The following is a 10909-nucleotide window of genomic DNA, read 5'->3' on the forward strand; positions in this document are numbered from 1 at the left end:
GTTTTTCCATAGGGAATACATGTGGCCTCTGTGTTGCACTGTTAATTGCCGGCTGCAGAATGAGTTAAGTGAGATACTGTCAGTGAACTCGTTTTTGCTGGCTGACGGGGAGTTTGTAAATGTTTTATCTGTCTTTTTCTGAGCTCCTCTCAGTTTATTTATGACCACAGACCTTATCAAAATTAAATGTGCAGGGAATCAAAAAGCCGGTGAAAGCCAAGCGATGCGAAATTTTTAATAAAACCCAATTGTTAAAATGATTTTTAGCCTAAAATACATGTGTTTAAGTTAAAAATCAAAACTGTCCCATAAGATGAACAAGCTACGTGTTTAACAACTATAGTTTTGACACTTTTGCACAGATGAGATCTAACAAGCCAGGAACAGTAATGTGCAGAAATTATTTGCAAGTCTCTGTTTGCTACTATAAAATCATACAGCTGTAATTTTTGTGATCCAAATGCTTCTCGGTAAGATGGTAATGCTATCCTATACGAGATGTAAAGCGACCAACAGTTCAGAACTTACAAGAATCTCTTCATTTTCATGGGGGAATTTCAGCTTCAGATTGCCAGCAGCGATCAGCACAGCCTTTACTGCACGCATCCCATAATCATAATGGAACTGGGACGAGAGCGGCTCCGAGCACAGCCGGTAAGTCATTACCATCTTCACCGAGAGAGGTTTAGCGTGCAGAAAACCGTAAGAATAAAGGCAGATCTCCGCAATCAGAGCATGGTCCCCAACTATCATTGCTACAGTCCGGAAAAGAACCTGAAATGCGCAAACCAGATGGGTCAGTCAACAAATGAAACTAAATTACTGTAAACCAGGCATAGAGCCGGGGAACCCATTATGTCCATTTACACTATCCTCCACCCCAGACCTAAAAGTGATGTGTCTATTCCACATCAGAAGAAATCAGTCAAAGTGTGGTTAAAGGGGTATTCCCATCTCCAAGATCCTGTCCCAATATGTAATAGGTATAATAATAATAATGTTTGCAAATATCTCCAATTAGAAATGTAGTATAGTTATTCTGATTAGCTATGTTTCTTACCCCATGTGCAGGACATTGCAGTAGCTTAGGTATCCATGGTTACGACCACTCATAGTAACAGTTAGTTACTTGCTAGTGGTTGTAACCATGGATACCTAAACTACTGCTATGCCCTGCACATGGGTTAAGCGACATAGCTAATCAGAAGAACTATACTATATTTCCAATTGGAGGTATTTGCTATTAATATTATTATTACACCTATTACATATTGGGATAGAATCTTGGAGATGAGGATACTCCTTTAACACTTTCCAAATCTCTCTCCACACCTCTACTGTGTCCATTTTGGAAAATAGGAGAATGGGACATCAATATTAAGGAGCTTGCAGAAATGAGGGCATCAGGTGTTGTGATTATACATAGGAAATGTACAATCTCATAGATTTCGGGGAGAATAATCCCTTTTATGAAATCTTATGTTTCTTTTGTAAACCTAGTATTTACTTGAAAGTTTGTGAACCTCTCAAAAATTTCTGTATTACTGCATAAATTTGACTTCAAGCTACATCAGTCTGTGAGGTCACAAAGGAACTCAAGGTAACCTCTAAGCAACTAAAGGCCTCTCCTCAGATTAGCTAATGTAATTGTTCATGAGTCCACCATCAGAAGGACAATGAACAACAATGGCGAGCATGGCAGGATTGCAAGGAGAAAGGCAATGCGATTTAAAATGCCACTGCTAAAACTCACCTGGGCACATCAATAGGTAACTGGAATAATGCTTTGTGGAAGGATGAGGCCAAGATAGAGATTTTAAGTGAGAAGCTATATGTTTGCAGAAAGAAAATACTGCATTACAGCATAAGAACCTCCTATCATCTATGAAACACAAAGATGGTAATCGTAACATGCTTTGGGCCTGTTTTGCTGCACTTGGCCAAGGACGGCTGCCATCATTGATGGAACAATGAATTCTAAAATCTATCAGCAAATGCTAAAGGAAAATATCAGGATATCAGTTCATGTACTGAATCTCAAGAAAACGTGGGTCATGCAGCAAGACAATGGCCCAAAGACACAAGTCGTTCTACAAAAGAATGGTTGAATAAACATAAAGTTTTGGAATGGCCGAGTCATAGTCCTGAGCTTAATCCTATAGAAATGTTGTGGAAGGGCCCGATGCAAGGCACTGGACTCTTTACCAGCTCAGAACGTCCCGCGTAGCCAGGATTCATGGTAATGGCTACGAAGCAATTTGGGTTAAGCTTCAGTTCTGTTCCTTTGAAGTTGAACATGTCCATCTTCATCTGGATGGCTCTCTGGATGCGGAGAATCTGTTGGGCCACCACGGACAACACCTCCAGCTCAATACGGTTAAACTCATCAAAACACGCCCATGCTCCCGATGAGGCCAGCCCTTGGAAAAACTAAAAAAAGTATATACAGTACAGACCAAAAGTTTGGACACACCTCATTTAAAGATTTTCTGTATTTTCATGACTATGAAAATTGTACATTCACACTGAAGGCATCAAACTATGAATTAACACATGTGGAATTATATACTTAACAAAAAAGTGTGAAACAACTGAAAATATGTCTTATATTCTAGGTTCTTCAAAGTAGCCACCTTTTGCTTTGATGACTGCTTTGCACACTCTTGGCATTCTCTTGATGAGCTTCAAGAGGTAGTCACCGGAAATGGTCTTCCAACAATCTTGAAGGAGTTCCCAGAGATGCTTAGCACTTGTTGGCCCTTTTGCCTTCACTCTGCGGTCCAGCTCACCCCAAACTATCTCGATTGGGTTCAGGTCTGGTGACTGTGGAGGCCAGGTCATCTGGCGTAGCACCCCATCACACTCCCTCTTGGTCAAATAGCCCTTACACAGCATGGAGGTGTGTTTGGGGTCATTGTCCTTTTGAAAAATAAATGATGGTCCAACTAAACGCAAACAGGATGGAATAGCATGCCACTGCAAGATGCTGTGGTAGCCATGCTGGTTCAGTATGCCTTCAATTTTGAATAAATCCCAAACAGTGTCACCAGCAAAGCACCCCCACACCATCACACCTCCTCCTCCATGCTTCACGGTGGGATCCAGGCATGTAGAGTCCATCCGTTCACCTTTTCTGCGTCGCACAAAGACACGGTGGTTGGAACCAAAGATCTCAAATTTGGACTCATCAGACCAAAGCACAGATTTCCACTGGTCTAATGTCTATTCCTTGTGTTCTTTAGCCCAAACAAGTCTCTTCTGCTTGTTGCCTGTGACGCGCCCCCTGGGCCAGTGTTGTTGGGGATACCCGGAGCCGGATCAGATGGGGGTTGTAGTCTCCGAGTGGCTGTGACCCGGTCCGTGCCCAGGGTGTCAAGCTCAGTGTGTGGCAGTCCTTATGATGTTACTAGATGTTCTTTTGTGTCGACTACGCCACCCGTTGATTTGCGGTCAATACGGCCGCCGCTGCAGCAGGGTCCACTGAGGCTGATGATGTGAGTGCAGCTTAGGTAGTATAACCCCCAACGGGAGGGGTATAGCCTCAGGGGGTCAGCCGTGGAGGATGGTGGTTGTGAAGGTGCAGCAAGGAGACTCAGAGGCATAAAATGCAGTTCCAGGGTTTTACTTACTGGTGTTGCTCGGGTCACTGTGTACAGCAGTGACCACCCAAGCCGTGCTGCGTCCACCAGGTCCTGGACTCGGTCAACTCCCAGGCAACTCCGGAGTGTGGTCCTGAGCTCCTTTCTGTCTCTCCCTTCTTCTGGCCGTTCCCACCAGGGATCCACCTAAGTCCGGCTCCCTCGGGCCTCTTGTTGGTCAAGCCTCCTCTGGGCTCCCTGACCCTATTCTTGGTCTGCCTTCCGGGTGGATTTAGTGGGTGATCGTGGCAGATCCTGCCCACGACCTCCGGTTCCTGGCTAAGGTGTGCTGTAGCCTCTGCCAGCTTGGGATCCGGTACCCTGTTGCCGACCCTTCACCCTTTTGTCCTTATTTTGGGATCTTGGGGTCCCCTCTGCGCCTCTGGGTCTCTCTTCCTTCTCCTCTGCTCTGCTTCTCAGGCTCTCAGACAGACTGTCTGACTGACTGACTGTGGCTGACTGACCCTGATCTAAGATGGTGCCCACCTTAAATACTCCCTCTATGTGTGAGCTCAGGTGACCAGCACCCAATGAGCTCCTAGCTTTACCCAGGCTGCTCCCCCTATCTGCCCCTACACTACTGGGATGTTCCACCCCCCTCCCACTCCAGCCAGGAACAGACACTGTCGTACCTGCACATTTCTCTAGTGGGAGTACCATCGGTCTGTTCCCCGGAAATGGGATGTGTGTAGTGCATGCAGCCTACTAGCTCAGTTCCACACTCCATCCTTACCCGGGAGTGGAATATCACACCTCTGGGTTGAGGTGCAATACCCCTGTAGCAGCCGAATCCTCAGGGTGCTACACCTGTCCTTAGCAGTGGTTTCCTAGCAGCTATTTTACCATGAAGGCCTGCTGCACAAAGTCTCCTCTTAACAGTTGTTGTAGAGATGTGTCTGCTGCTAGAACTCTGTGTGGCATTGACCTGGTGTCTAATCTGAGCTGATGTTAACCTGCGACTTTTAAGAACCTAGAATATAAGACATATTTTCAGTTGTTTCACACTTTTTTGTTAAGTATATAATTCCACATGTGTTAATTCATAGTTTTGATGCCTTCAGCGCGAATGTACAATTTTCATAGTCATGAAAATACAGAAAAAAATTGAAATGAGAAGGTGTGTCCAAACTTTTGGTCTGTACTATATAATCAAAACATGTCAGCAGAACATCGGTTGGAGTCAGTTTATTATCTGCAATGGAGCAGCTTAACATTGTATGTACCTTTGACATTGCTATGTAGTCCAAACCATCAGAGCAGTTAAAGACCACACACTGCACGGCCAGCGCCTTGGCCAAATCTTTGGTGGTCTCAGTTTTTCCTGTGCCGGCCGGACCTTCTGGAGCTCCACCAAGATTTAGATAAAAAGCACCGATCTACCAATGAAACATGGAAGAACTGGTATGAAATATCAATAAACTTTCTAATAAGTTTCATGCATCATACAAAAGTCAAAAAGATTTCTGAGCATAACCCATCACATCATAGCAGAGTCCGCTAGCATCTGTCAGTGAGCGGAGTGATGACCAGGCGTGGGGAGTTGCCCAGGTACTCATAGGCGGACTTCACATTGCAGTTGATGATTCGCACTCTCGCATTCTCATTCTCCCAGTAATAGCGGAGTTGGGCAAGCCACTGGAAGTCTGTTCATGAGAAACTCCTGAGCAATGTAGGAAAAGATAGTCAACCTCTAAGACACTGCAGAATCACAAGGGAGAGTTTCTAAAGGGAAGGCAAATGCACATACATTATAGGACAAAACTCCTAGTCACCGAATTCTGCTTTTTTCATTTAGTCCCATTGCCCACGGTGTATAACATCCGGACTCTCAGCCCCCAGTTTATAAAATCCGGCCTCTCGCCTCCCCCGGGGTATAACATCCGCCCCTCGCCCCTAGTTTAGTATAACATCCGTCCCCTCGCCCCCCCGCCAGTGTATAAAATACATCCCCTCAACCCCACTGTATAACATCCAGCCCTCGGACATGTATAACATCTAGCCCCTCGTACCCCTAGGGTATAACATCTGGCCCCTCGGCCTTGTATAACATTAAGACTCTCGCCCCCCACCAGTGTATAACATCAATCCCCACGCCCCCCGGTGTATAACATCCGCCCTCCCATGCTGTGTGCTGTTACTAACATATGACAGAACGGCTGGTGGTGCAGAGCTCTCTGATACCAGCGCGGTCCTGTAATAGGAGCCACCGAGGTAACAAGTCTGGATATTACATTTCTTCCCTCCTAAATCTTCCCCCATCACATGTGAGTGATATTATTAAGGAGTAGAAGGAACTGCAGCAACTCAGGAGACCCCGGAACATTACAGAGCGGGGTCACTGAGTGCTGAGGAGCAGAGGGCAGAACGCTTTCCTGACTCCATTGGTAACAACATCACCACAAACACTGCGCCCCCGCCAGGAGCTTCATGGCCGAGCAGCTGCATGCAGCCTTACATCACCAAGCACGATGCCGAGCGTCGGATGGAGTGGTGTGAAGCCGCCACCACAGGACTCTGGAGGAGACCTGTTCTGTGCAGTGACGGATCACACTTCTCTATCTGGCATCTGATGGACGAGTCTGGATTTGGTGAATGCCAGGAGAACGTTACCCTATTAACTGCATTGTGCCCGCTGTACAGTTTGCTGTTGGGGGTATGGCCTTGTTTTTAGGGGTTGGTCTAGGCCCCTTAGTTCCAGTGAAAAGATATCTTAATGCTTCAGCACAAGACATTTTAAACAATTGTAGCTTCCAACCCTAAGGGAATAGAAGAGCAGAACTGTTTCACACACGTTCTCAACCTCAACCCCACTAAACACCTTTAGGATGATTAATTAGAAAAAATACTGCACAATGGCAGCATAAATATGTCACCGCAACATAGGGAAGAACAATGTCAGTCACACATCAATTACATTGCCATATGTCTGCTCAGGCTTAGAATGGCTGACCATTCAGAGAATTACATAATACCTACAAAGAAACCGAACAAAAGGTCATTAAAGGAATTGACATAAAAACCCTTTATTAGTACATCCATGGTTATGGAAGGACACCGCACAGAGGAGGGCACACACACCATTGATAGAAAATATTACACACCGCACCTAGGCCATCCAAAACACTGACTATAAAGAATATCAATTGTGGCAATGAGTCATATACAGGGGACGCCGACACATACAGATGCAAAAACATTCCTATATAGTGACCACCATCTCAATATGCAGAAATGACTACTGCCCCATAGACGTCATTGTAAGTACACCCCAAGATTGCTTTACTGTGACAAGATCAATTGTGTCCTATGAAAACTCAAAGAAAAGAGGGGGGAATATAACATAGATATGGAAAGAACATAGGAATGGGGTGAAATGTATGAAGGTGCTTGGCATATTGAGCTGTGATATCTGTAGAGGGACTGACTCCATATTAACATCCTGTATATGGATTTAGAATAGGGGGCATAAAAGCCCCTGTAGGTGTAATGTGGAGGGGGCACAATACCTTTCTCCATGTAGTGTATGATAAATAGAACATGGTATTGGAAAGTTTGGTGCCAGCCATGATGTTTGCACAAACCTGTTTGGATCATTTCCATGCCCACGTCACGAGCGTGCCCCTCTATGGTGACGAGAGCCCCCAATGTGCTGCGAGTCTGCTGGGACAATTTGCCTCCTCGCACAAGCTCCACAATATCATTTAGCTGGAGCTGCAGATTATCATAGGAGTTTTTCAGGCCCTACAAGAAGGATGTAACGGTGAAATCATCTGCAGAAACATTCATAGAACATACATATTGCAAGGGGGCTGAAATCTATACAGATTATAAGCTGCAGACTAGATTGAGAACTCCACAATATGCAGGCACTTTATAATGTACACAACAATTTTACAACATATCTTTATAGAAGTTGCAGATCTGGATTGAACCCAGAGCTCCAAATACCCCGATGTACCTCTATAAAACCCTGCCACAAACAGCATGGAAAACTCAATGCAGATGGATTCATTTTATGCTGGTATTATGGGAAATCCCATACAATGTCTTCCCTTATTGGTAGATATGACGAGAGTAGAGATGAGCGAATGGATTTGCAAGACTCTGGTCCAACAGTCGGGTCAGTATTCCACGGCAGCAGGACCGGAGCCCCGTGAACCGGCATCTCCGGCTCCTCTTTTGATGTCGATGTCATAGTTGTGGTGTGAGGCACAAATGACATCACGCCTGGCCGGCTAATCAAAAGAGGAGCCAGGGATGCCGGCATGTAAGAGGCGGTTAGCAAGGCTCCCATCCAACAGCCACAGACTACTAACCTGCTCTCTTAGACCAAGGTCCTGCAAATTTAGTTGCTCATCTCTAGACAAGATGCATGAATCAATGCAAAATCCCAACAATACTATGGAGCCTTTTGGGTACCTTCAAGATATTGAGCCACTGTACAACTGCAACCCCCAGGAGAAGACCCCTGGGCAAGAACAGTACATGGGCTCTTTGCAGTCTAATAACGTGCTGTGAAAGAAGCTACTTGCATCTTTTGATGTGAATGTGGGTCCCCTTACCTCTGTTGCACCAATTGTATATCCGCCCCTGGAAACTCCTATAAGCTGCATCCCTGGGTATGACAGTCTATTAGCAGGAGAACACATGAAGTCTGTCTATGAATGTATATATATGTATTTCTCCCAGAAAATTATTACAATTACACATGTTTTGTTGTTCACATGTTTATTTAATTTGTGTGTATTGGAACAACACAAAAAGAAGATATTGGTCAACAATTTTGGTTCTCAAGTCCTCAGACAGTTCTCTTTTCCTCTTTCTGTTCTCCCTACTTAGTGTGGCACGTAACAACGCAAAGATTGAGTCAACTTTTCCCCTTTGTATCGGGTTTCAGGTGTGACTTTCATATTGCCCACACCTTTTACTTGCCACAGGTGAGTTTGAACGAGCATCACATGCTTGAAACAAAATTGTTTACCCACAATTTTGGAAAGATGCCAACAATTTTGTCCGGCCCATTTTTGGGGTTTTGTGTGAAATTATATCCAATTTGCCTTTTTTTCTCGGTTTTTTTTTGTGTTGTTCCAATACACACAAAGGAAATAAACATGTGTATAACAAAAAATACACATGCAATTGCAATAATTTTATGGAAAAATACTTCAAGGGTGCCAACACTTCCGGCCATGACTGTTTCTAGTGAAGCAACCTTGATCAGTAAAGGAGCTTATGCCGTACCTCTGGGCCACTGCCGATAGCTTCATGCACTTCACTGGTCCAGAACATCTGAGACACACAGAGCACGACCTGTCCCGGCCATTCCCTCACCCAGTCTTTTCTTGCAGTCTCAGGGTATGCCTTTTAAAAAACAAAGTTAAATTACGTTGACAGAAGCATTTTAGAGAGGGACAACCTTACTAGTATTATCTAGCAAATTCATTTCTACCGATTGCAGGTAGAAGATCTGCTACCTGGCTCTATAGCAAGAGATACATCATCCACAAATCATTCACTGCCGCCAAATAATCTTATACAAATATAAAAGTACTAGATTAGTTCCAATTAATGCTTTTGGTCTGTAGGTAGATCCGTACCATTCGTGACCGAGCAATAACATCATGCACGCTCCTTACCATGACATCTTCCCCTTGGATGAGCCACTTCTCCACGGCCCCCCGAGCCTCGGAGGTGGAGATGGTCTGGATGAGCTCTACGCGTTCCCCCTCGGTGCTGTACATGGCTTTGATGTCCAGGTTAGGAAGGAACTCCAGCTTTGCGATGCCTTCAAAGCCCTTCTTTAGATGTGGTTGGACCCGCAGAGGATCTTTAGTCTCAGAGAGAATTTCTAGCATTTTGTCGTTGGACAGGAAGAAAAAGCTAAAGCGAAAATGCACAATATGATAAAGATGTCATTAAAGTATTGGGTCAGGCGCCATTTGTATTACTGTCTATGTGAGAAAATAGAAAAGCAAAGCTTTAAAGTAAAGATTCAGTCCCCATACACATTGGATTAAAATAGTTTAAACCTGACGATTGCAGCAGGACCGGCCTACCCACTGATGTGTATGGGGGTCTCCTGACTCTCCCCCGATAGAGGATGTCAGGGCCAGAAGGATCGGGCAGATGGGATTTCAATACCCGGTCTTTTGGTTCTCAGGGGAGATAACCCGCTGCCGGAGGTGTCCAGTACCTACTTTCTCCTCTCTCCCCATTAAAAACACATGACTGTTCAGCAGAATATGTGGGAGTCAGGAGAAATAGCCAAATTACCATTCAGACGACGGGTATCTCATATCTCATGCGTATGGCTAGCTTAAAGGGGCTATCCAGCTTTGGGAACTTTTTTATTTAACTGAAATGGGTATTCCCATCTCCAGGATTCTTCCCCAATATGTAGTAGGTGTAATAATAATAATATTAGCAAAAACCTCCAATTAGAAGTGCAGTATAGTTCTTCTGATTTGCTTTGTCGCTTACCCCATGTGCAGGGCATTGCAGTAGCTTAGGTTATGACCACTAGCAAATAACTGTCACTATATGAGTGGTCGTAACCATGGATACCGAAGCTGGGGAAAGCGACATAGCGAATCAGAAGAACTATACTACATTTCTAATTGGAGGTATTTGCTAATATTATTATTATTACTACGCCTACTACATATTGGGATAGGATCTTGGAGATGGGAATACCTATTTAATTGCGAGTATTTGCGACAATTCAGTTTCATTAAAAATGTTGCACCGTTCGGCTTTTTGTTTCCTGCACATTCAGCTTTGATGTGATCTGTGGTCATAAATCGGCTAAGAGGAGCTGAAAAAAGACAGATTAAAAATAAGTCCAATAGCCAGCGCAGCACAGAGCCAATAGAAGGCAAACAGTGCAAAATTATTAATGAAATCCAATTACAAAAATGATTTCAATGGTTTAAATAAGAAAAAAAAAATTCTTTAAGGAGTATATAGAATCATTGCAACAAGTGAAAGGACTATACCGTGGGAAAAAAGCCTCTTCTTCTCCAGATAGGCATTCAGCCCTTTCATGATTTTATCCAGAAGCACATTGCTGTCCTGAAGTTTTTCCAGAAGTCCGGTCAGAGAAGTGGCGCTTAAAGACTAAAACAAAGTAGATAGCCCATAAGTAAGATTCCATTATATAGTTATAGAGACTGAAAAAAGGTCACATTCATTGACTATTGTGCCAATAGTTCATATTAAAAAAAAAGTTAGAACCTATTTGGATAGAAAATAGAAGATGCGGGAAGCTGGAG

This window comes from Phyllobates terribilis, unplaced genomic scaffold (genome assembly GCF_046119375.1).
Source record: "Phyllobates terribilis strain yellow unplaced genomic scaffold, ASM4611937v1 Scaffold_158__1_contigs__length_4374303, whole genome shotgun sequence".
Lineage (NCBI taxonomy): Eukaryota > Metazoa > Chordata > Amphibia > Anura > Dendrobatidae > Phyllobates > Phyllobates terribilis.